Here is a 23,702-nt window from a genome sequence, read left to right on the forward strand (position 1 = left end):
TTATAATGAAACAAATCCACACAGAATCACAAGGGTTGGGAATTATTTGGAATAACAGTCATTGCTACTTGCCGACGGGGTGGAGAGGCACATCTTTCTGTTTATTTCTGTTTCTTGGTTTGCTGATAAACGATGAACCGGAGGCCTGTTCCCGTAAATGCTCAAAAGTAGGAACAGACAGCCAGAACGGTTCTGTCGCCTGGAGATGGGCAAAAGACTGCAGTTCAGGACAAAAACACTAAATTAAATGTTCACCCGGCACCGAGAGTGAAAAATCCCGAGAAAAGGACAGAATGAAATAGATTTCAGTGGATGCCTACCCGCACGTGATGCTGCGGATGCGCGGACATATCTTTGGTGTTCTCCACAAAAAATGCCATTTGCTACGAACAGTTTCACCTGGCGCGAAAGTGGTGAGACTTTGGAAGGAGCAAGCAGGAAAGACTGTGTTGGTCTGCTTGTTGGCAAGCAAATGTGTAGCAGCTTCCCTGGTGGTTTAGTGGTTAGGTTACGGCGCTTTCACCGCTGCGGCCCGGGTTCGATTCCCGGTCAGGGAACATTGTATTTTCGGCGGTTTGACCTGCAAGGCTGTTCCTGAACAAATTCACAGCTCACTGCACTCTTGCTGCCCCAACCATCAGCAGCGCATCATTCGTTGTAGTGATACAGCACACACTTCTGTGCCTTCCGTTTCAAAGTCAGCAGTAAATGAGGAGATCTCGCTCTCGCTCAACTGGTGCTGATTGACACCGTAAATGTTGCCAATCATGGCTAACTTTAGCCTTCCGTGTACATTTTTGCGGCACATCACTCTAGCTTACCATCTGTCAATGCATTGCCAGTGTGGAAATATTCAGCATTTTAAACTTAGCAACGTCTGCAAGACTGGAATCAGTGAATGCCTGGGCCATGGCCACTGATAACTTATCCCGAGCATTCATTTGGCCTGGGCCCCTCCTATATTGCACATTGGCTCACTGTGTGTCTATGTTTAGCGTTCACAGGCAATTTACAAGCTCTGAATTTCCCAGCAGTGAATTCATGGAGTGATTGATCTAACCGATATTCAACATCAGTATTGTTAAGTCTCAAACAGTTATAAACTCTCCAGTATATTTCACTGTGTCTTCAAGACGGTGAGATCGAGCCTGTTGTGCAAGCTTTGTTTCTTTATGAACACTTCAGCAGAACATTAAATCAACATGTGGAATTGAATTGCTGATTGACACTGTAAATTTGCCAACATTTAACTGCAGTGTGAGAACAATCACCGTTAAAATTAAGCTTCCATTACGTTCTTGCACGACATCACCCTAAGTAACCTAGTTGATCACAGCACAGATATCAGTTAATTCATTTCCAGTGCGAAAAAATACACATTTTGAACTTAGCAACGTGTACAAGACCATTGCCTGGATCGTGGGCACTGATAACGGAACATGAGCATTAAGATTTTCGGTATCATTATACTTTACATTGACACAACCTGAGCTCTGAGATGTGTTTTGGACCCATTGCCCCGAAACGAGGACAGAGCGGGTGGGGCAATTCCTTCCGGGGTCAGGTTTTCTTTCAAAAAGGTGTGAGAAAACTTTGCTTCGTTCACTGTCAGACCGAAATAGTTCAGTTGGGAAGGCGTTTGACTGAAGATCCAGATGGTTCATGGCTCAATCCCGTGTTTCAGCAATTTTTGGTTATTTCGCGTTCCCTTCATTCTAAGGGTAGTGGCTGATTTTATATCGGGACAGTCGGCTGTTCAGCGGTTGCGTGATAATAATTTTCAACATGAATTGTTTTTAGATTAAGCTGTTACGTTCTGTTACGTTCTATTTACACTCTGCGCAGTGTTGTAGATGAACAGTGAACAATGTTTAAGCGATGTGATGCGTTCAATGTTTATGCAGTAAATCTGTCATCCAGTGTGAGTTGGAAACACAATCCCCGCAGAGTGAGCTTTCACGCAACGTTAACACAACTTGTGGCGGGTTAGCTCAGTTGGTTAGAGCGTGGTGCTAATAACGCCAAGGTCGCGGGTTCGATCCCCGTACGGGCCATTCCAGTGTTTTTCATAATTTTTATTCGGTTTTTAGTCACGTTGAAAATCAAATCTTTATAATGAAACAAATCCACACAGAATCACAAGGGTTGGGAATTATTTGGAATAACAGTCATTGCTACTTGCCGACGGGGTGGAGAGGCACATCTTTCTGTTTATTTCTGTTTCTTGGTTTGCTGATAAACGATGAACCGGAGGCCTGTTCCCGTAAATGCTCAAAAGTAGGAACAGACAGCCAGAACGGTTCTGTCGCCTGGAGATGGGCAAAAGACTGCAGTTCAGGACAAAAACACTAAATTAAATGTTCACCCGGCACCGAGAGTGAAAAATCCCGAGAAAAGGACAGAATGAAATAGATTTCAGTGGATGCCTACCCGCACGTGATGCTGCGGATGCGCGGACATATCTTTGGTGTTCTCCACAAAAAATGCCATTTGCTACGAACAGTTTCACCTGGCGCGAAAGTGGTGAGACTTTGGAAGGAGCAAGCAGGAAAGACTGTGTTGGTCTGCTTGTTGGCAAGCAAATGTGTAGCAGCTTCCCTGGTGGTTTAGTGGTTAGGTTACGGCGCTTTCACCGCTGCGGCCCGGGTTCGATTCCCGGTCAGGGAACATTGTATTTTCGGCGGTTTGACCTGCAAGGCTGTTCCTGAACAAATTCACAGCTCACTGCACTCTTGCTGCCCCAACCATCAGCAGCGCATCATTCGTTGTAGTGATACAGCACACACTTCTGTGCCTTCCGTTTCAAAGTCAGCAGTAAATGAGGAGATCTCGCTCTCGCTCAACTGGTGCTGATTGACACCGTAAATGTTGCCAATCATGGCTAACTTTAGCCTTCCGTGTACATTTTTGCGGCACATCACTCTAGCTTACCATCTGTCAATGCATTGCCAGTGTGGAAATATTCAGCATTTTAAACTTAGCAACGTCTGCAAGACTGGAATCAGTGAATGCCTGGGCCATGGCCACTGATAACTTATCCCGAGCATTCATTTGGCCTGGGCCCCTCCTATATTGCACATTGGCTCACTGTGTGTCTATGTTTAGCGTTCACAGGCAATTTACAAGCTCTGAATTTCCCAGCAGTGAATTCATGGAGTGATTGATCTAACCGATATTCAACATCAGTATTGTTAAGTCTCAAACAGTTATAAACTCTCCAGTATATTTCACTGTGTCTTCAAGACGGTGAGATCGAGCCTGTTGTGCAAGCTTTGTTTCTTTATGAACACTTCAGCAGAACATTAAATCAACATGTGGAATTGAATTGCTGATTGACACTGTAAATTTGCCAACATTTAACTGCAGTGTGAGAACAATCACCGTTAAAATTAAGCTTCCATTACGTTCTTGCACGACATCACCCTAAGTAACCTAGTTGATCACAGCACAGATATCAGTTAATTCATTTCCAGTGCGAAAAAATACACATTTTGAACTTAGCAACGTGTACAAGACCATTGCCTGGATCGTGGGCACTGATAACGGAACATGAGCATTAAGATTTTCGGTATCATTATACTTTACATTGACACAACCTGAGCTCTGAGATGTGTTTTGGACCCATTGCCCCGAAACGAGGACAGAGTGGGTGGGGCAATTCCTTCCGGGGTCAGGTTTTCTTTCAAAAAGGTGTGAGAAAACTTTGCTTCGTTCACTGTCAGACCGAAATAGTTCAGTTGGGAAGGCGTTTGACTGAAGATCCAGATGGTTCATGGCTCAATCCCGTGTTTCAGCAATTTTTGGTTATTTCGCGTTCCCTTCATTCTAAGGGTAGTGGCTGATTTTATATCGGGACAGTCGGCTGTTCAGCGGTTGCGTGATAATAATTTTCAACATGAATTGTTTTTAGATTAAGCTGTTACGTTCTGTTACGTTCTATTTACACTCTGCGCAGTGTTGTAGATGAACAGTGAACAATGTTTAAGCGATGTGATGCGTTCAATGTTTATGCAGTAAATCTGTCATCCAGTGTGAGTTGGAAACACAATCCCCGCAGAGTGAGCTTTCACGCAACGTTAACACAACTTGTGGCGGGTTAGCTCAGTTGGTTAGAGCGTGGTGCTAATAACGCCAAGGTCGCGGGTTCGATCCCCGTACGGGCCATTCCAGTGTTTTTCATAATTTTTATTCGGTTTTTAGTCACGTTGAAAATCAAATCTTTATAATGAAACAAATCCACACAGAATCACAAGGGTTGGGAATTATTTGGAATAACAGTCATTGCTACTTGCCGACGGGGTGGAGAGGCACATCTTTCTGTTTATTTCTGTTTCTTGGTTTGCTGATAAACGATGAACCGGAGGCCTGTTCCCGTAAATGCTCAAAAGTAGGAACAGACAGCCAGAACGGTTCTGTCGCCTGGAGATGGGCAAAAGACTGCAGTTCAGGACAAAAACACTAAATTAAATGTTCACCCGGCACCGAGAGTGAAAAATCCCGAGAAAAGGACAGAATGAAATAGATTTCAGTGGATGCCTACCCGCACGTGATGCTGCGGATGCGCGGACATATCTTTGGTGTTCTCCACAAAAAATGCCATTTGCTACGAACAGTTTCACCTGGCGCGAAAGTGGTGAGACTTTGGAAGGAGCAAGCAGGAAAGACTGTGTTGGTCTGCTTGTTGGCAAGCAAATGTGTAGCAGCTTCCCTGGTGGTTTAGTGGTTAGGTTTCGGCGCTTTCACCGCTGCGGCCCGGGTTCGATTCCCGGTCAGGGAACATTGTATTTTCGGCGGTTTGACCTGCAAGGCTGTTCCTGAACAAATTCACAGCTCACTGCACTCTTGCTGCCCCAACCATCAGCAGCGCATCATTCGTTGTAGTGATACAGCACACACTTCTGTGCCTTCCGTTTCAAAGTGAGCAGTAAATGAGGAGATCTCGCTCTCGCTCAACTGGTGCTGATTGACACCGTAAATGTTGCCAATCATGGCTAACTTTAGCCTTCCGTGTACATTTTTGCGGCACATCACTCTAGCTTACCATCTGTCAATGCATTGCCAGTGTGGAAATATTCAGCATTTTAAACTTAGCAACGTCTGCAAGACTGGAATCAGTGAATGCCTGGGCCATGGCCACTGATAACTTATCCCGAGCATTCATTTGGCCTGGGCCCCTCCTATATTGCACATTGGCTCACTGTGTGTCTATGTTTAGCGTTCACAGGCAATTTACAAGCTCTGAATTTCCCAGCAGTGAATTCATGGAGTGATTGATCTAACCGATATTCAACATCAGTATTGTTAAGTCTCAAACAGTTATAAACTCTCCAGTATATTTCACTGTGTCTTCAAGACGGTGAGATCGAGCCTGTTGTGCAAGCTTTGTTTCTTTATGAACACTTCAGCAGAACATTAAATCAACATGTGGAATTGAATTGCTGATTGACACTGTAAATTTGCCAACATTTAACTGCAGTGTGACAACAATCACCGTTATAATTAGGCTTCCATTACGTTCTTGCACGACATCACCCTAAGTAACCTAGTTGATCACAGCACAGATATCAGTTAATTCATTGCCAGTGCGAAAAAATACACATTTTGAACTTAGCAACGTGTACAAGACCATTGCCTGGATCGTGGGCACTGATAACGGAACATGAGCATTAAGATTTTCGGTATCATTATACTTTACATTGACACAACCTGAGCTCTGAGATGTGTTTTGGACCCATTGCCCCGAAACGAGGACAGAGTGGGTGGGGCAATTCCTTCCGGGGTCAGGTTTTCTTTCAAAAAGGTGTGAGAAAACTTTGCTTCGTTCACTGTCAGACCGAAATAGTTCAGTTGGGAAGGCGTTTGACTGAAGATCCAGATGGTTCATGGCTCAATCCCGTGTTTCAGCAATTTTTGGTTATTTCGCGTTCCCTTCATTCTAAGGGTAGTGGCTGATTTTATATCGGGACAGTGGGCTGTTCAGCGGTTGCGTGATAATAATTTTCAACATGAATTGTTTTTAGATTAAGCTGTTACGTTCTGTTACGTTCTATTTACACTCTGCGCAGTGTTGTAGATGAACAGTGCACAATGTTTAAGCGATGTGATGCGTTCAATGTTTATGCAGTAAATCTGTCATCCAGTGTGAGTTGGAAACACAATCCCCGCAGAGTGAGCTTTCACGCAACGATAACACAACTTGTGGCCGGTTAGCTCAGTTGGTTAGAGCGTGGTGCTAATAACGCCAAGGTCGCGGGTTCGATCCCCGTACGGGCCATTCCAGTGTTTTTCATAATTTTTATTCGGTTTTTAGTCACGTTGAAAATCAAATCTTTATAATGAAACAAATCCACACAGAATCACAAGGGTTGGGAATTATTTGGAATAACAGTCATTGCTACTTGCCGACGGGGCGGAGAGGCACATCTTTCTGTTTATTTCTGTTTCTTGGTTTGCTGATAAACGATGAACCGGAGGCCTGTTCCCGTAAATGCTCAAAAGTAGGAACAGACAGCCAGAACGGTTCTGTCGCCTGGAGATGGGCAAAAGACTGCAGTTCAGGACAAAAACACTAAATGAAATGTTCACCCGGCACCGAGAGTGAAAAATCCCGAGAAAAGGACAGAATGAAATAGATTTCAGTGGATGCCTACCCGCACGTGATGCTGCGGATGCGCGGACATATCTTTGGTGTTCTCCACAAAAAATGCCATTTGCTACGAACAGTTTTACCTGGCGCGAAAGTGGTGAGACTTTGGAAGGAGCAAGCAGGAAAGACTGTGTTGGTCTGCTTGTTGGCAAGCAAATGTGTAGCAGCTTCCCTGGTGGTTTAGTGGTTAGGTTTCGGCGCTTTCACCGCTGCGGCCCGGGTTCGATTCCCGGTCAGGGAACATTATATTTTCGGCCGTTTGACCTGCAAGGCTGTTTCTGAACAAATTCACAGCTCACTGCACTCTTGCTGCCCCAACCATCAGCAGCGCATCATTCGTTGTAGTGATACAGGACACGCTTCTGTGCCTTCCGTTTCAAAGTGAGCAGTAAATGAGGAGATCTCGCTCAACTGGTGCTGATTGACACCGTAAATGTTGCCAATCATGGCTAACTTTAGCCTTCCGTGTACATTTTTGCGGCACATCACTCTAGCTTACCATCTGTCAATGCATTGCCAGTGTGGAAATATTCAGCATTTTAAACTTAGCAACGTCTGCAAGACTGGAATCAGTGAATGCCTGGGCCATGGCCACTGATAACTTATCCCGAGCATTCATTTGGCCTGGGCCCCTCCTATATTGCACATTGGCTCACTGTGTGTCTATGTTTAGCGTTCACAGGCAATTTACAAGCTCTGAATTTCCCAGCAGTGAATTCATGGAGTGATTGATCTAACCGATATTCAACATCAGTATTGTTAAGTCTCAAACAGTTATAAACTCTCCAGCATATTTCACTGTGTCTTCAAGACGGTGAGATCGAGCCTGTTGTGCAAGCTTTGTTTCTTTATGAACAATTCAGCAGAACATTAAATCAACATGTGGAATTGAATTGCTGATTGACACTGTAAATTTGCCAACATTTAACTGCAGTGTTACAACAATCACCGTTATAATTAGGCTTCCATTACGTTCTTGCACGACATCACCCTAAGTAACCTAGTTGATCACAGCACAGATATCAGTTAATTCATTGCCAGTGCGAAAAAATACACATTTTGAACTTAGCAACGTGTACAAGACCATTGCCTGGATCGTGGGCACTGATAACGGAACATGAGCATTAAGATTTTCGGTATCATTATACTTTACATTGACACAACCTGAGCTCTGAGATGTGTTTTGGACCCATTGCCCCGAAACGAGGACAGAGTGGGTGGGGCAATTCCTTCCGGGGTCAGGTTTTCTTTCAAAAAGGTGTGAGAAAACTTTGCTTCGTTCACTGTCAGACCGAAATAGTTCAGTTGGGAAGGCGTTTGATTGAAGATCCAGATGGTTCATGGCTCAATCCCGTGTTTCAGCAATTTTTGGTTATTTCGCGTTCCCTTCATTCTAAGGGTAGTGGCTGATTTTATATCGGGACAGTGGGCTGTTCAGCGGTTGCGTGTAATAATTTTCAACATGAATTGTTTTTAGATTAAGCTGTTACGTTCTGTTACGTTCTATTTACACTCTGCGCAGTGTTGTAGATGAACAGTGAACAATGTTTAAGCGATGTGATGCGTTCAATGTTTATGCAGTAAATCTGTCATCCAGTGTGAGTTGGAAACACAATCCCCGCAGAGTGAGCTTTCACGCAACGTTAACACAACTTGTGGCCGGGTAGCTCAGTTGGTTAGAGCGTGGTGCTAATAACGCCAAGGTCGCGGGTTCGATCCCCGTACGGGCCATGCCAGTGTTTTTCATAATTTTTATTCGGTTTTTGGTCACGTTGAAAATCAAATCTTTATAATGGAACAAATCCACACAGAATCACAAGGGTTGGGAATTATTTGGAATAACAGTCATTGCTACTTGCCGACGGGGTGGAGAGGCACATCTTTCTGTTTATTTCTGTTTCTTGGTTTGCTGATAAACGATGAACCGGAGGCCTGTTCCCGTAAATGCTCAAAAGTAGGAACAGACAGCCAGAACGGTTCTGTCGCCTGGAGATGGGCAAAAGACTGCAGTTCAGGACAAAAACACTAAATGAAATGTTCACCCGGCACCGAGAGTGAAAAATCCCGAGAAAAGGACAGAATGAAATAGATTTCAGTGGATGCCTACCCGCACGTGATGCTGCGGATGCGCGGACATATCTTTGGTGTTCTCCACAAAAAATGCCATTTGCTACGAACAGTTTTACCTGGCGCGAAAGTGGTGAGACTTTGGAAGGAGCAAGCAGGAAAGACTGTGTTGGTCTGCTTGTTGGCAAGCAAATGTGTAGCAGCTTCCCTGGTGGTTTAGTGGTTAGGTTTCGGCGCTTTCACCGCTGCGGCCCGGGTTCGATTCCCGGTCAGGGAACATTATATTTTCGGCCGTTTGACCTGCAAGGCTGTTTCTGAACAAATTCACAGCTCACTGCACTCTTGCTGCCCCAACCATCAGCAGCGCATCATTCGTTGTAGTGATACAGCACACACTTCTGTGCCTTCCGTTTCAAAGTGAGCAGTAAATGAGGAGATCTCGCTCAACTGGTGCTGATTGACACCGTAAATGTTGCCAATCATGGCTAACTTTAGCCTTCCGTGTACATTTTTGCGGCACATCACTCTAGCTTACCATCTGTCAATGCATTGCCAGTGTGGAAATATTCAGCATTTTAAACTTAGCAACGTCTGCAAGACTGGAATCAGTGAATGCCTGGGCCATGGCCACTGATAACTTATCCCGAGCATTCATTTGGCCTGGGCCCCTCCTATATTGCACATTGGCTCACTGTGTGTCTATGTTTAGCGTTCACAGGCAATTTACAAGCTCTGAATTTCCCAGCAGTGAATTCATGGAGTGATTGATCTAACCGATATTCAACATCAGTATTGTTAAGTCTCAAACAGTTATAAACTCTCCAGCATATTTCACTGTGTCTTCAAGACGGTGAGATCGAGCCTGTTGTGCAAGCTTTGTTTCTTTCTGAACACTTCAGCAGAACATTAAATCAACATGTGGAATTGAATTGCTGATTGACACTGTAAATTTGCCAACATTTAACTGCAGTGTTACAACAATCACCGTTATAATTAGGCTTCCATTACGTTCTTGCACGACATCACCCTAAGTAACCTAGTTGATCACAGCACAGATATCAGTTAATTCATTGCCAGTGCGAAAAAATACACATTTTGAACTTAGCAACGTGTACAAGACCATTGCCTGGATCGTGGGCACTGATAACGGAACATGAGCATTAAGATTTTCGGTATCATTATACTTTACATTGACACAACCTGAGCTCTGAGATGTGTTTTGGACCCATTGCCCCGAAACGAGGACAGAGTGGGTGGGGCAATTCCTTCCGGGGTCAGGTTTTCTTTCAAAAAGGTGTGAGAAAACTTTGCTTCGTTCATTGTCAGACCGAAATAGTTCAGTTGGGAAGGCGTTTGACTGAAGATCCAGATGGTTCATGGCTCAATCCCGTGTTTCAGCAATTTTTGGTTATTTCGCGTTCCCTTCATTCTAAGGGTAGTGGCTGATTTTATATCGGGACAGTGGGCTGTTCAGCGGTTGCGTGATAATAATTTTCAACATGAATTGTTTTTAGATTAAGCTGTTACGTTCTGTTACGTTCTATTTACACTCTGCGCAGTGTTGTAGATGAACAGTGCACAATGTTTAAGCGATGTGATGCGTTCAATGTTTATGCAGTAAATCTGTCATCCAGTGTGAGTTGGAAACACAATCCCCGCAGAGTGAGCTTTCACGCAACGATAACACAACTTGTGGCCGGTTAGCTCAGTTGGTTAGAGCGTGGTGCTAATAACGCCAAGGTCGCGGGATCGATCCCCGTACGGGCCATTCCAGTGTTTTTCATAATTTTTATTCGGTTTTTAGTCACGTTGAAAATCAAATCTTTATAATGAAACAAATCCACACAGAATCACAAGGGTTGGGAATTATTTGGAATAACAGTCATTGCTACTTGCCGACGGGGCGGAGAGGCACATCTTTCTGTTTATTTCTGTTTCTTGGTTTGCTGATAAACGATGAACCGGAGGCCTGTTCCCGTAAATGCTCAAAAGTAGGAACAGACAGCCAGAACGGTTCTGTCGACTGGAGATGGGCAAAAGACTGCAGTTCAGGACAAAAACACTAAATGAAATGTTCACCCGGCACCGAGAGTGAAAAATCCCGAGAAAAGGACAGAATGAAATAGATTTCAGTGGATGCCTACCCGCACGTGATGCTGCAGATGCGCGGACATATCTTTGGTGTTCTCCACAAAAAATGCCATTTGCTCCGAACAGTTTTACCTGGCGCGAAAGTGGTGAGACTTTGGAAGGAGCAAGCAGGAAAGACTGTGTTGGTCTGCTTGTTGGCAAGCAAATGTGTAGCAGCTTCCCTGGTGGTTTAGTGGTTAGGTTTCGGCGCTTTCACCGCTGCGGCCCGGGTTCGATTCCCGGTCAGGGAACATTATATTTTCGGCCGTTTGACCTGCAAGGCTGTTTCTGAACAAATTCACAGCTCACTGCACTCTTGCTGCCCCAACCATCAGCAGCGCATCATTCGTTGTAGTGATACAGCACACACTTCTGTGCCTTCCGTTTCAAAGTGAGCAGTAAATGAGGAGATCTCGCTCAACTGGTGCTGATTGACACCGTAAATGTTGCCAATCATGGCTAACTTTAGCCTTCCGTGTACATTTTTGCGGCACATCACTCTAGCTTACCATCTGTCAATGCATTGCCAGTGTGGAAATATTCAGCATTTTAAACTTAGCAACGTCTGCAAGACTGGCATCAGTGAATGCCTGGGCCATGGCCACTGATAACTTATCCCGAGCATTCATTTGGCCTGGGCCCCTCCTATATTGCACATTGGCTCACTGTGTGTCTATGTTTAGCGTTCACAGGCAATTTACAAGCTCTGAATTTCCCAGCAGTGAATTCATGGAGTGATTGATCTAACCGATATTCAACATCAGTATTGTTAAGTCTCAAACAGTTATAAACTCTCCAGCATATTTCACTGTGTCTTCAAGACGGTGAGATCGAGCCTGTTGTGCAAGCTTTGTTTCTTTATGAACACTTCAGCAGAACATTAAATCAACATGTGGAATTGAATTGCTGATTGACACTGTAAATTTGCCAACATTTAACTGCAGTGTTACAACAATCACCGTTATAATTAGGCTTCCATTACGTTCTTGCACGACATCACCCTAAGTAACCTAGTTGATCACAGCACAGATATCAGTTAATTCATTGCCAGTGCGAAAAAATACACATTTTGAACTTAGCAACGTGTACAAGACCATTGCCTGGATCGTGGGCACTGATAACGGAACATGAGCATTAAGATTTTCGGTATCATTATACTTTACATTGACACAACCTGAGCTCTGAGATGTGTTTTGGACCCATTGCCCCGAAACGAGGACAGAGTGGGTGGGGCAATTCCTTCCGGGGTCAGGTTTTCTTTCAAAAAGGTGTGAGAAAACTTTGCTTCGTTCATTGTCAGACCGAAATAGTTCAGTTGGGAAGGCGTTTGACTGAAGATCCAGATGGTTCATGGCTCAATCCCGTGTTTCAGCAATTTTTGGTTATTTCGCGTTCCCTTCATTCTAAGGGTAGTGGCTGATTTTATATCGGGACAGTGGGCTGTTCAGCGGTTGCGTGATAATAATTTTCAACATGAATTGTTTTTAGATTAAGCTGTTACGTTCTGTTACGTTCTATTTACACTCTGCGCAGTGTTGTAGATGAACAGTGCACAATGTTTAAGCGATGTGATGCGTTCAATGTTTATGCAGTAAATCTGTCATCCAGTGTGAGTTGGAAACACAATCCCCGCAGAGTGAGCTTTCACGCAACGATAACACAACTTGTGGCCGGTTAGCTCAGTTGGTTAGAGCGTGGTGCTAATAACGCCAAGGTCGCGGGATCGATCCCCGTACGGGCCATTCCAGTGTTTTTCATAATTTTTATTCGGTTTTTAGTCACGTTGAAAATCAAATCTTTATAATGAAACAAATCCACACAGAATCACAAGGGTTGGGAATTATTTGGAATAACAGTCATTGCTACTTGCCGACGGGGCGGAGAGGCACATCTTTCTGTTTATTTCTGTTTCTTGGTTTGCTGATAAACGATGAACCGGAGGCCTGTTCCCGTAAATGCTCAAAAGTAGGAACAGACAGCCAGAACGGTTCTGTCGACTGGAGATGGGCAAAAGACTGCAGTTCAGGACAAAAACACTAAATGAAATGTTCACCCGGCACCGAGAGTGAAAAATCCCGAGAAAAGGACAGAATGAAATAGATTTCAGTGGATGCCTACCCGCACGTGATGCTGCGGATGCGCGGACATATCTTTGGTGTTCTCCACAAAAAATGCCATTTGCTCCGAACAGTTTTACCTGGCGCGAAAGTGGTGAGACTTTGGAAGGAGCAAGCAGGAAAGACTGTGTTGGTCTGCTTGTTGGCAAGCAAATGTGTTGCAGCTTCCCTGGTGGTTTAGTGGTTAGGTTTCGGCACTTTCACCGCTGCGACCCGGGTTCGATTCCCGGTCAGGGAACATTGTATTTTCGGCCGTTTGACCTGCAAGGCTGTTCCTGTACAAATTCACAGCTCACTGCACTCTTGCTGCCCCAACCATCAGCAGCGCATCATTCGTTGTAGTGATACAGGACACGCTTCTGTGCCTTCCGTTTCAAAGTGAGCAGTAAATGAGGAGATCTCGCTCAACTGGTGCTGATTGACACCGTAAATGTTGCCAATCATGGCTAACTTTAGCCTTCCGTGTACATTTTTGCGGCACATCACTCTAGCTTACCATCTGTCAATGCATTGCCAGTGTGGAAATATTCAGCATTTTAAACTTAGCAACGTCTGCAAGACTGGAATCAGTGAATGCCTGGGCCATGGCCACTGATAACTTATCCCGAGCATTCATTTGGCCTGGGCCCCTCCTATATTGCACATTGGCTCACTGTGTGTCTATGTTTAGCGTTCACAGGCAATTTACAAGCTCTGAATTTCCCAGCAGTGAATTCATGGAGTGATTGATCTAACCGATATTCAACATCAGTATTGTTAAGTCTCAAACAGTTATAAACTCTCCAGTATATTTCCCTGTGTCTTCAAGACGGTGAGATCGAGCCTGTTGTGCAAGCTTTGTTTCTTTATGAACACTTCAGCAGAACATTAAATCAACATGTGGAATTGAATTGCTGATTGACACTGTAAATTTGCCAACATTTAACTGCAGTGTGAGAACAATCACCGTTAAAATTAGGCTTCCATTACGTTCTTGCACGACATCACCCTAAGTAACCTAGTTGATCACAGCACAGATATCAGTTAATTCATTGCCAGTGCGAAAAAATACACATTTTGAACTTAGCAACGTGTACAAGACCATTGCCTGGATCGTGGGCACTGATAACGGAACATGAGCATTAAGATTTTCGGTATCATTATACTTTACATTGACACAACCTGAGCTCTGAGATGTGTTTGGGACCCATTGCCCCGAAACGAGGACAGAGTGGGTGGGGCAATTCCTTCCGGGGTCAGGTTTTCTTTCAAAAAGGTGTGAGAAAACTTTGCTTCGTTCACTGTCAGACCGAAATAGTTCAGTTGGGAAGGCGTTTGATTGAAGATCCAGATGGTTCATGGCTCAATCCCGTGTTTCAGCAATTTTTGGTTATTTCGCGTTCCCTTCATTCTAAGGGTAGTGGCTGATTTTATATCGGGACAGTGGGCTGTTCAGCGGTTGCGTGATAATAATTTTCAACATGAATTGTTTTTAGATTAAGCTGTTACGTTCTGTTACGTTCTAGTTACACTCTGCGCAGTGTTGTAGATGAACAGTGAACAATGTTTAAGCGATGTGATGCGTTCAATGTTTATGCAGTAAATCTGTCATCCAGTGTGAGTTGGAAACACAATCCCCGCAGAGTGAGCTTTCACGCAACGTTAACACAACTTGTGGCCGGGTAGCTCAGTTGGTTAGAGCGTGGTGCTAATAACGCCAAGGTCGCGGGTTCGATCCCCGTACGGGCCATTCCAGTGTTTTTCATAATTTTTATTCGGTTTTTGGTCACGTAGAAAATCAAATCTTTATAATGGAACAAATCCACACAGAATCACAAGGGTTGGGAATTATTTGGAATAACAGTCATTGCTACTTGCCGACGGGGTGGAGAGGCACATCTTTCTGTTTATTTCTGTTTCTTGGTTTGCTGATAAACGATGAACCGGAGGCCTGTTCCCGTAAATGCTCAAAAGTAGGAACAGACAGCCAGAACGGTTCTGTCGACTGGAGATGGGCAAAAGACTGCAGTTCAGGACAAAAACACTAAATGAAATGTTCACCCGGCACCGAGAGTGAAAAATCCCGAGAAAAGGACAGAATGAAATAGATTTCAGTGGATGCCTACCCGCACGTGATGCTGCAGATGCGCGGACATATCTTTGGTGTTCTCCACAAAAAATGCCATTTGCTCCGAACAGTTTTACCTGGCGCGAAAGTGGTGAGACTTTGGAAGGAGCAAGCAGGAAAGACTGTGTTGGTCTGCTTGTTGGCAAGCAAATGTGTAGCAGCTTCCCTGGTGGTTTAGTGGTTAGGTTTCGGCGCTTTCACCGCTGCGGCCCGGGTTCGATTCCCGGTCAGGGAACATTATATTTTCGGCCGTTTGACCTGCAAGGCTGTTTCTGAACAAATTCACAGCTCACTGCACTCTTGCTGCCCCAACCATCAGCAGCGCATCATTCGTTGTAGTGATACAGCACACACTTCTGTGCCTTCCGTTTCAAAGTGAGCAGTAAATGAGGAGATCTCGCTCAACTGGTGCTGATTGACACCGTAAATGTTGCCAATCATGGCTAACTTTAGCCTTCCGTGTACATTTTTGCGGCACATCACTCTAGCTTACCATCTGTCAATGCATTGCCAGTGTGGAAATATTCAGCATTTTAAACTTAGCAACGTCTGCAAGACTGGCATCAGTGAATGCCTGGGCCATGGCCACTGATAACTTATCCCGAGCATTCATTTGGCCTGGGCCCCTCCTATATTGCACATTGGCTCACTGTGTGTCTATGTTTAGCGTTCACAGGCAATTTACAAGCTCTGAATTTCCCAGCAGTGAATTCATGGAGTGATTGATCTAACCGATATTCAACATCAGTATTGTTAAGTCTCAAACAGTTATAAACTCTCCAGCATATTTCACTGTGTCTTCAAGACGGTGAGATCGAGCCTGTTGTGCAAGCTTTGTTTCTTTATGAACACTTCAGCAGAACATTAAATCAACATGTGGAATTGAATTGCTGATTGACACTGTAAATTTGCCAACATTTAACTGCAGTGTTACAACAATCACCGTTATAATTAGGCTTCCATTACGTTCTTGCACGACATCACCCTAAGTAACCTAGTTGATCACAGCACAGATATCAGTTAATTCATTGCCAGTGCGAAAAAATACACATTTTGAACTTAGCAACGTGTACAAGACCATTGCCTGGATCGTGGGCACTGATAACGGAACATGAGCATTAAGATTTTCGGTATCATTATACTTTACATTGACACAACCTGAGCTCTGAGATGTGTTTTGGACCCATTGCCCCGAAACGAGGACAGAGTGGGTGGGGCAATTCCTTCCGGGGTCAGGTTTTCTTTCAAAAAGGTGTGAGAAAACTTTGCTTCGTTCATTGTCAGACCGAAATAGTTCAGTTGGGAAGGCGTTTGACTGAAGATCCAGATGGTTCATGGCTCAATCCCGTGTTTCAGCAATTTTTGGTTATTTCGCGTTCCCTTCATTCTAAGGGTAGTGGCTGATTTTATATCGGGACAGTGGGCTGTTCAGCGGTTGCGTGATAATAATTTTCAACATGAATTGTTTTTAGATTAAGCTGTTACGTTCTGTTACGTTCTATTTACACTCTGCGCAGTGTTGTAGATGAACAGTGCACAATGTTTAAGCGATGTGATGCGTTCAATGTTTATGCAGTATATCTGTCATCCAGTGTGAGTTGGAAACACAATCCCCGCAGAGTGAGCTTTCACGCAACGATAACACAACTTGTGGCCGGTTAGCTCAGTTGGTTAGAGCGTGGTGCTAATAACGCCAAGGTCGCGGGATCGATCCCCGTACGGGCCATTCCAGTGTTTTTCATAATTTTTATTCGGTTTTTAGTCACGTTGAAAATCAAATCTTTATAATGAAACAAATCCACACAGAATCACAAGGGTTGGGAATTATTTGGAATAACAGTCATTGCTACTTGCCGACGGGGCGGAGAGGCACATCTTTCTGTTTATTTCTGTTTCTTGGTTTGCTGATAAACGATGAACCGGAGGCCTGTTCCCGTAAATGCTCAAAAGTAGGAACAGACAGCCAGAACGGTTCTGTCGACTGGAGATGGGCAAAAGACTGCAGTTCAGGACAAAAACACTAAATGAAATGTTCACCCGGCACCGAGAGTGAAAAATCCCGAGAAAAGGACAGAATGAAATAGATTTCAGTGGATGCCTACCCGCACGTGATGCTGCGGATGCGCGGACATATCTTTGGTGTTCTCCACAAAAAATGCCATTTGCTCCGAACAGTTTTACCTGGCGCGAAAGTGGTGAGACTTTGGAAGGAGCAAGCAGGAAAGACTGTGTTGGTCTGCTTGTTGGCAAGCAAATGTGTTGCAGCTTCCCTGGTGGTTTAGTGGTTAGGTTTCGGCACTTTCACCGCTGCGACCCGGGTTCGATTCCCGGTCAGGGAACATTGTATTTTCGGCCGTTTGACCTGCAAGGCTGTTCCTGTACAAATTCACAGCTCACTGCACTCTTGCTGCCCCAACCATCAGCAGCGCATCATTCGTTGTAGTGATACAGGACACGCTTCTGTGCCTTCCGTTTCAAAGTGAGCAGTAAATGAGGAGATCTCGCTCAACTGGTGCTGATTGACACCGTAAATGTTGCCAATCATGGCTAACTTTAGCCTTCCGTGTACATTTTTGCGGCACATCACTCTAGCTTACCATCTGTCAATGCATTGCCAGTGTGGAAATATTCAGCATTTTAAACTTAGCAACGTCTGCAAGACTGGAATCAGTGAATGCCTGGGCCATGGCCACTGATAACTTATCCCGAGCATTCATTTGGCCTGGGCCCCTCCTATATTGCACATTGGCTCACTGTGTGTCTATGTTTAGCGTTCACAGGCAATTTACAAGCTCTGAATTTCCCAGCAGTGAATTCATGGAGTGATTGATCTAACCGATATTCAACATCAGTATTGTTAAGTCTCAAACAGTTATAAACTCTCCAGTATATTTCCCTGTGTCTTCAAGACGGTGAGATCGAGCCTGTTGTGCAAGCTTTGTTTCTTTATGAACACTTCAGCAGAACATTAAATCAACATGTGGAATTGAATTGCTGATTGACACTGTAAATTTGCCAACATTTAACTGCAGTGTGAGAACAATCACCGTTAAAATTAGGCTTCCATTACGTTCTTGCACGACATCACCCTAAGTAACCTAGTTGATCACAGCACAGATATCAGTTAATTCATTGCCAGTGCGAAAAAATACACATTTTGAACTTAGCAACGTGTACAAGACCATTGCCTGGATCGTGGGCACTGATAACGGAACATGAGCATTAAGATTTTCGGTATCATTATACTTTACATTGACACAACCTGAGCTCTGAGATGTGTTTGGGACCCATTGCCCCGAAACGAGGACAGAGTGGGTGGGGCAATTCCTTCCGGGGTCAGGTTTTCTTTCAAAAAGGTGTGAGAAAACTTTGCTTCGTTCACTGTCAGACCGAAATAGTTCAGTTGGGAAGGCGTTTGATTGAAGATCCAGATGGTTCATGGCTCAATCCCGTGTTTCAGCAATTTTTGGTTATTTCGCGTTCCCTTCATTCTAAGGGTAGTGGCTGATTTTATATCGGGACAGTGGGCTGTTCAGCGGTTGCGTGATAATAATTTTCAACATGAATTGTTTTTAGATTAAGCTGTTACGTTCTGTTACGTTCTAGTTACACTCTGCGCAGTGTTGTAGATGAACAGTGAACAATGTTTAAGCGATGTGATGCGTTCAATGTTTATGCAGTAAATCTGTCATCCAGTGTGAGTTGGAAACACAATCCCCGCAGAGTGAGCTTTCACGCAACGTTAACACAACTTGTGGCCGGGTAGCTCAGTTGGTTAGAGCGTGGTGCTAATAACGCCAAGGTCGCGGGTTCGATCCCCGTACGGGCCATTCCAGTGTTTTTCATAATTTTTATTCGGTTTTTGGTCACGTAGAAAATCAAATCTTTATAATGGAACAAATCCACACAGAATCACAAGGGTTGGGAATTATTTGGAATAACAGTCATTGCTACTTGCCGACGGGGTGGAGAGGCACATCTTTCTGTTTATTTCTGTTTCTTGGTTTGCTGATAAACGATGAACCGGAGGCCTGTTCCCGTAAATGCTCAAAAGTAGGAACAGACAGCCAGAACGGTTCTGTCGCCTGGAGATGGGCAAAAGACTGCAGTTCAGGACAAAAACACTAAATGAAATGTTCACCCGGCACCGAGAGTGAAAAATCCCGAGAAAAGGACAGAATGAAATAGATTTCAGTGGATGCCTACCCGCACGTGATGCTGCGGATGCGCGGACATATCTTTGGTGTTCTCCACAAAAAATGCCATTTGCTCCGAACAGTTTTACCTGGCGCGAAAGTGGTGGGACTTTGGAAGGAGCAAGCAGGAAAGACTATGTTGGTCTGCTTGTTGGCAAGCAAATGTGTAGCAGCTTCCCTGGTGGTTTAGTGGTTAGGTTTTGGCGCTTTCACCGCTGCGGCCCGGGTTCGATTTCCGGTCAGGGAACATTGTATTTTCGGCCGTTTGACCTGCAAGGCTGTTCCTGAACAAATTCACAGCTCACTGCACTCTTGCTGCCCCAACCATCAGCAGCGCATCATTCGTTGTAGTGATACAGCACACACTTCTGTGCATTCCGTTTCAAAGTGAGCAGTAAATGAGGAGATCTCGCTCAACTGGTGCTGATTGACACCGTAAATGTTGCCAATCATGGCTAACTTTAGCCTTCCGTGTACATTTTTGCGGCACATCACTCTAGCTTACCATCTGTCAATGCATTGCCAGTGTGGAAATATTCAGCATTTTAAACTTAGCAACGTCTGCAAGACTGGAATCAGTGAATGCCTGGGCCATGGCCTCTGATAACTTATCCCGAGCATTCATTTGGCCTGGGCCCCTCCTATATTGCACACTGGCTCACTGTGTGTCTATGTTTAGCGTTCACAGGCAATTTACAAGCTCTGAATTTCCCAGCAGTGAATTCATGGAGTGATTGATCTAACCGATATTCAACATCAGTATTGTTAAGTCTCTCCTTTATTCGCGACACTTATCTCTCTTCAGCATAGCACTGCTATGGACTGAACCTGTTAGAATTTCACCTTGCCTCGGGGTCAGTGCGGCTATGTGGGACTTCGGCCGGTCTCCCTTTCACAGCCCATCAGTGTCGAGAAAAGAACGGGATATTTTACTGACATTTTATGTTCTCAAACAGTTATAAACTCTCCAGTATATTTCCCTGTGTCTTCAAGACGGTGAGATCGAGCCTGTTGTGCAAGCTTTGTTTCTTTATGAACACTTCAGCAGAACATTAAATCAACATGTGGAATTGAATTGCTGATTGACACTGTAAATTTGCCAACATTTAACAGCAGTGTGAGAACAATCACCGTTATAATTAGGCTTCCATTACGTTCTTGCACGACATCACCCTAAGTAACCTAGTTGATCACAGCACAGATATCAGTTAATTCATTGCCAGTGCGAAAGAATACACATTTTGAACTTAGCAACGTGTACAAGACCATTGCCTGTATCGTGGGCACTGATAACGGAACATGAGCATTAAGATTTTCGGTATCATTATACTTTACATTGACACAACCTGAGCTCTGAGATGTGTTTGGGACCCATTGCCCCGAAACGAGGACAGAGTGGGTGGGGCAATTCCTTCCGGGGTCAGGTTTTCTTTCAAAAAGGTGTGAGAAAACTTTGCTTCGTTCACTGTCAGACCGAAATAGTTCAGTTGGGAAGGCGTTTGATTGAAGATCCAGATGGTTCATGGCTCAATCCCGTGTTTCAGCAATTTTTGGTTAATTCGCGTTCCCTTCATTCTAAGGGTAGTGGCTGATTTTATATCGGGACAGTGGGCTGTTCAGCGGTTGCGTGATAATAATTTTCAACATGAATTGTTTTTAGATTAAGCTGTTACGTTCTGTTACGTTCTATTTACACTCTGCGCAGTGTTGTAGATGAACAGTGAACAATGTTTAAGCGATGTGATGCGTTCAATGTTTATGCAGTAAATCTGTCATCCAGTGTGATTTGGAAACACAATCCCCGCAGAGTGAGCTTTCACGCAACGTTAACACAACTTGTGGCCGGGTAGCTCAGTTGGTTAGAGCGTGGTGCTAATAACGCCAAGGTCGCGGGTTCGATCCCCGTACGGGCCATTCCTGTGTTTTTCATAATTTTTATTCGGTTTTTGGTCACGTTGAAAATCAAATCTTTATAATGGAACAAATCCACACAGAATCACAAGGGTTGGGAATTATTTGGAATAACAGTCATTGCTACTTGCCGACGGGGTGGAGAGGCACATCTTTCTGTTTATTTCTGTTTCTTGGTTTGCTGATAAACGATGAACCGGAGGCCTGTTCCCGTAAATGCTCAAAAGTAGGAACAGACAGCCAGAACGGTTCTGTCGCCTGGAGATGGGCAAAAGACTGCAGTTCAGGACAAAAACACTAAATGAAATGTTCACCCGGCACCGAGAGTGAAAGATCCCGAGAAAAGGACAGAATGAAATAGATTTCAGTGGATGCCTACCCGCACGTGATGCTGCGGATGCGCGGACATATCTTTGGTGTTCTCCACAAAAAATGCCATTTGCTACGAACAGTTTTACCTGGCGCGAAAGTGGTGAGACTTTGGAAGGAGCAAGCAGGAAAGACTGTGTTGGTCTGCTTGTTGGCAAGCAAATGTGTAGCAGCTTCCCTGGTGGTTTAGTGGTTAGGTTTCTGCGCTTTCACCGCTGCGGCCCGGGTTCGATTTCCGGTCAGGGAACATTGTATTTTCGGCCGTTTGACCTGCAAGGCTGTTCCTGAACAAATTCACAGCTCACTGCACTCTTGCTGCCCCAACCATCAGCAGCGCATCATTCGTTGTAGTGATACAGCACACACTTCTGTGCATTCCGTTTCAAAGTGAGCAGTAAATGAGGAGATCTCGCTCAACTGGTGCTGATTGACACCGTAAATGTTGCCAATCATGGCTAACTTTAGCCTTCCGTGTACATTTTTGCGGCACATCACTCTAGCTTACCATCTGTCAATGCATTGCCAGTGTGGAAATATTCAGCATTTTAAACTTAGCAACGTCTGCAAGACTGGAATCAGTGAATGCCTGGGCCATGGCCACTGATAACTTATCCCGAGCATTCATTTGGCCTGGGCCCCTCCTATATTGCACACTGGCTCACTGTGTGTCTATGTTTAGCGTTCACAGGCAATTTACAAGCTCTGAATTTCCCAGCAGTGAATTCATGGAGTGATTGATCTAACCGATATTCAACATCAGTATTGTTAAGTCTCTCCTTTATTCGCGACACTTATCTCTCTTCAGCATAGCACTGCTATGGACTGAACCTGTTAGAATTTCACCTTGCCTCGGGGTCAGTGCGGCTATGTGGGACTTCGGCCGGTCTCCCTTTCACAGCCCATCAGTGTCGAGAAAAGAACGGGATATTTTACTGACATTTTATGTTCTCAAACAGTTATAAACTCTCCAGTATATTTCACTGTGTCTTCAAGACGGTGAGATCGAGCCTGTTGTGCAAGCTTTGTTTCTTTATGAACACTTCAGCAGAACATTAAATCAACATGTGGAATTGAATTGCTGATTGACACTGTAAATTTGCCAACATTTAACTGCAGTGTGAGAACAATCACCGTTATAATTAGGCTTCCATTACGTTCTTGCACGACATCACCCTAAGTAACCTAGTTGATCACAGCACAGATATCAGTTAATTCATTGCCAGTGCGAAAAAATACACATTTTGAACTTAGCAACGTGTACAAGACCATTGCCTGGATCGTGGGCACTGATAACGGAACATGAGCATTAAGATTTTCGGTATCATTATGCTTTACATTGACACAACGTGAGCTCTGAGATGTGTTTGGGACCCATTGCCCCGAAACGAGGACAGAGTGGGTGGGGCAATTCCTTCCGGGGTCAGGTTTTCTTTCAAAAAGGTGTGAGAAAACTTTGCTTCGTTCACTGTCAGACCGAAATAGTTCAGTTGGGATGGCGTTTGATTGAAGATCCAGATGGTTCATGGCTCAATCCCGTGTTTCAGCAATTTTTGGTTATTTCGCGTTCCCTTCATTCTAAGGGTAGTAGCTGATTTTATATCGGGACAGTGGGCTGTTCAGCGGTTGCGTGATAATAATTTTCAACATGAATTGTTTTTAGATTAAGCTGTTACGTTCTGTTACGTTCTATTTACACTCTGCGCAGTGTTGTAGATGAACAGTGAACAATGTTTAAGCGATGTGATGCGTTCAATGTTTATGCAGTAAACTGTCATCCAGTGTGAGTTGGAAACACAATCCCCGCAGAGTGAGCTTTCACGCAACGTTAACACAACTTGTGGCCGGTTAGCTCAGTTGGTTAGAGCGTGGTGCTAATAACGCCAAGGTCGCGGGTTCGATCCCCGTACGGGCCATTCCAGTGTTTTTCATAATTTTTATTCGGTTTTTAGTCACGTTGAAAATCAAATCTTTATAATGAAACAAATCCACACAGAATCCCAAGGGTTGGGAATTATTTGGAATAACAGTCATTGCTACTTGCCGACGGGGTGGAGAGGCACATCTTTCTGTTTATTTCTGTTTCTTGGTTTGCTGATAAACGATGAACCGGAGGCCTGTTCCCGCAAATGCTCAAAAGTAGGAACAGACAGCCAGAACGG

The 23,702-nt window shown here is 44.4% G+C and overlaps 18 non-coding genes across 18 annotated transcripts; all 18 read left to right on the forward strand.

The window, feature by feature from the left end:
• Positions 1-485: 485 nt before the first annotated feature.
• trnae-uuc (transfer RNA glutamic acid (anticodon UUC)) lies at positions 486-557 on the forward strand. Its single transcript has one exon. It is a non-coding gene; the product is annotated as a tRNA-Glu (tRNA).
• A 1,423-nt stretch (positions 558-1,980) lies between these two features.
• On the forward strand, positions 1,981-2,054 carry trnai-aau (transfer RNA isoleucine (anticodon AAU)). The gene has a single exon. It is a non-coding gene; the product is annotated as a tRNA-Ile (tRNA).
• Positions 2,055-2,595: 541 nt separating this feature from the next.
• Positions 2,596-2,667, forward strand: trnae-uuc (transfer RNA glutamic acid (anticodon UUC)). Its single transcript has one exon. It is a non-coding gene; the product is annotated as a tRNA-Glu (tRNA).
• Positions 2,668-4,090: 1,423 nt separating this feature from the next.
• On the forward strand, positions 4,091-4,164 carry trnai-aau (transfer RNA isoleucine (anticodon AAU)). Its single transcript has one exon. It is a non-coding gene; the product is annotated as a tRNA-Ile (tRNA).
• A 541-nt stretch (positions 4,165-4,705) lies between these two features.
• Positions 4,706-4,777, forward strand: trnae-uuc (transfer RNA glutamic acid (anticodon UUC)). Its single transcript has one exon. It is a non-coding gene; the product is annotated as a tRNA-Glu (tRNA).
• Positions 4,778-6,200: 1,423 nt separating this feature from the next.
• Positions 6,201-6,274, forward strand: trnai-aau (transfer RNA isoleucine (anticodon AAU)). The gene has a single exon. It is a non-coding gene; the product is annotated as a tRNA-Ile (tRNA).
• Positions 6,275-6,815: 541 nt separating this feature from the next.
• On the forward strand, positions 6,816-6,887 carry trnae-uuc (transfer RNA glutamic acid (anticodon UUC)). The gene has a single exon. It is a non-coding gene; the product is annotated as a tRNA-Glu (tRNA).
• Positions 6,888-8,303: 1,416 nt separating this feature from the next.
• trnai-aau (transfer RNA isoleucine (anticodon AAU)) lies at positions 8,304-8,377 on the forward strand. The gene has a single exon. It is a non-coding gene; the product is annotated as a tRNA-Ile (tRNA).
• Positions 8,378-8,918: 541 nt separating this feature from the next.
• Positions 8,919-8,990, forward strand: trnae-uuc (transfer RNA glutamic acid (anticodon UUC)). The gene has a single exon. It is a non-coding gene; the product is annotated as a tRNA-Glu (tRNA).
• Positions 8,991-10,407: 1,417 nt separating this feature from the next.
• trnai-aau (transfer RNA isoleucine (anticodon AAU)) lies at positions 10,408-10,481 on the forward strand. The gene has a single exon. It is a non-coding gene; the product is annotated as a tRNA-Ile (tRNA).
• Positions 10,482-11,022: 541 nt separating this feature from the next.
• Positions 11,023-11,094, forward strand: trnae-uuc (transfer RNA glutamic acid (anticodon UUC)). Its single transcript has one exon. It is a non-coding gene; the product is annotated as a tRNA-Glu (tRNA).
• Positions 11,095-12,511: 1,417 nt separating this feature from the next.
• Positions 12,512-12,585, forward strand: trnai-aau (transfer RNA isoleucine (anticodon AAU)). The gene has a single exon. It is a non-coding gene; the product is annotated as a tRNA-Ile (tRNA).
• A 2,030-nt stretch (positions 12,586-14,615) lies between these two features.
• Positions 14,616-14,689, forward strand: trnai-aau (transfer RNA isoleucine (anticodon AAU)). Its single transcript has one exon. It is a non-coding gene; the product is annotated as a tRNA-Ile (tRNA).
• Positions 14,690-15,230: 541 nt separating this feature from the next.
• Positions 15,231-15,302, forward strand: trnae-uuc (transfer RNA glutamic acid (anticodon UUC)). The gene has a single exon. It is a non-coding gene; the product is annotated as a tRNA-Glu (tRNA).
• A 1,417-nt stretch (positions 15,303-16,719) lies between these two features.
• On the forward strand, positions 16,720-16,793 carry trnai-aau (transfer RNA isoleucine (anticodon AAU)). The gene has a single exon. It is a non-coding gene; the product is annotated as a tRNA-Ile (tRNA).
• A 2,030-nt stretch (positions 16,794-18,823) lies between these two features.
• On the forward strand, positions 18,824-18,897 carry trnai-aau (transfer RNA isoleucine (anticodon AAU)). Its single transcript has one exon. It is a non-coding gene; the product is annotated as a tRNA-Ile (tRNA).
• A 2,206-nt stretch (positions 18,898-21,103) lies between these two features.
• Positions 21,104-21,177, forward strand: trnai-aau (transfer RNA isoleucine (anticodon AAU)). Its single transcript has one exon. It is a non-coding gene; the product is annotated as a tRNA-Ile (tRNA).
• Positions 21,178-23,382: 2,205 nt separating this feature from the next.
• Positions 23,383-23,456, forward strand: trnai-aau (transfer RNA isoleucine (anticodon AAU)). The gene has a single exon. It is a non-coding gene; the product is annotated as a tRNA-Ile (tRNA).
• The last annotated feature ends 246 nt before the right edge of the window (positions 23,457-23,702 follow it).

The sequence above is a fragment of the Pristiophorus japonicus genome, unplaced genomic scaffold (genome assembly GCF_044704955.1).
Source record: "Pristiophorus japonicus isolate sPriJap1 unplaced genomic scaffold, sPriJap1.hap1 HAP1_SCAFFOLD_45, whole genome shotgun sequence".
NCBI classification, from domain to species: domain Eukaryota; kingdom Metazoa; phylum Chordata; class Chondrichthyes; family Pristiophoridae; genus Pristiophorus; species Pristiophorus japonicus.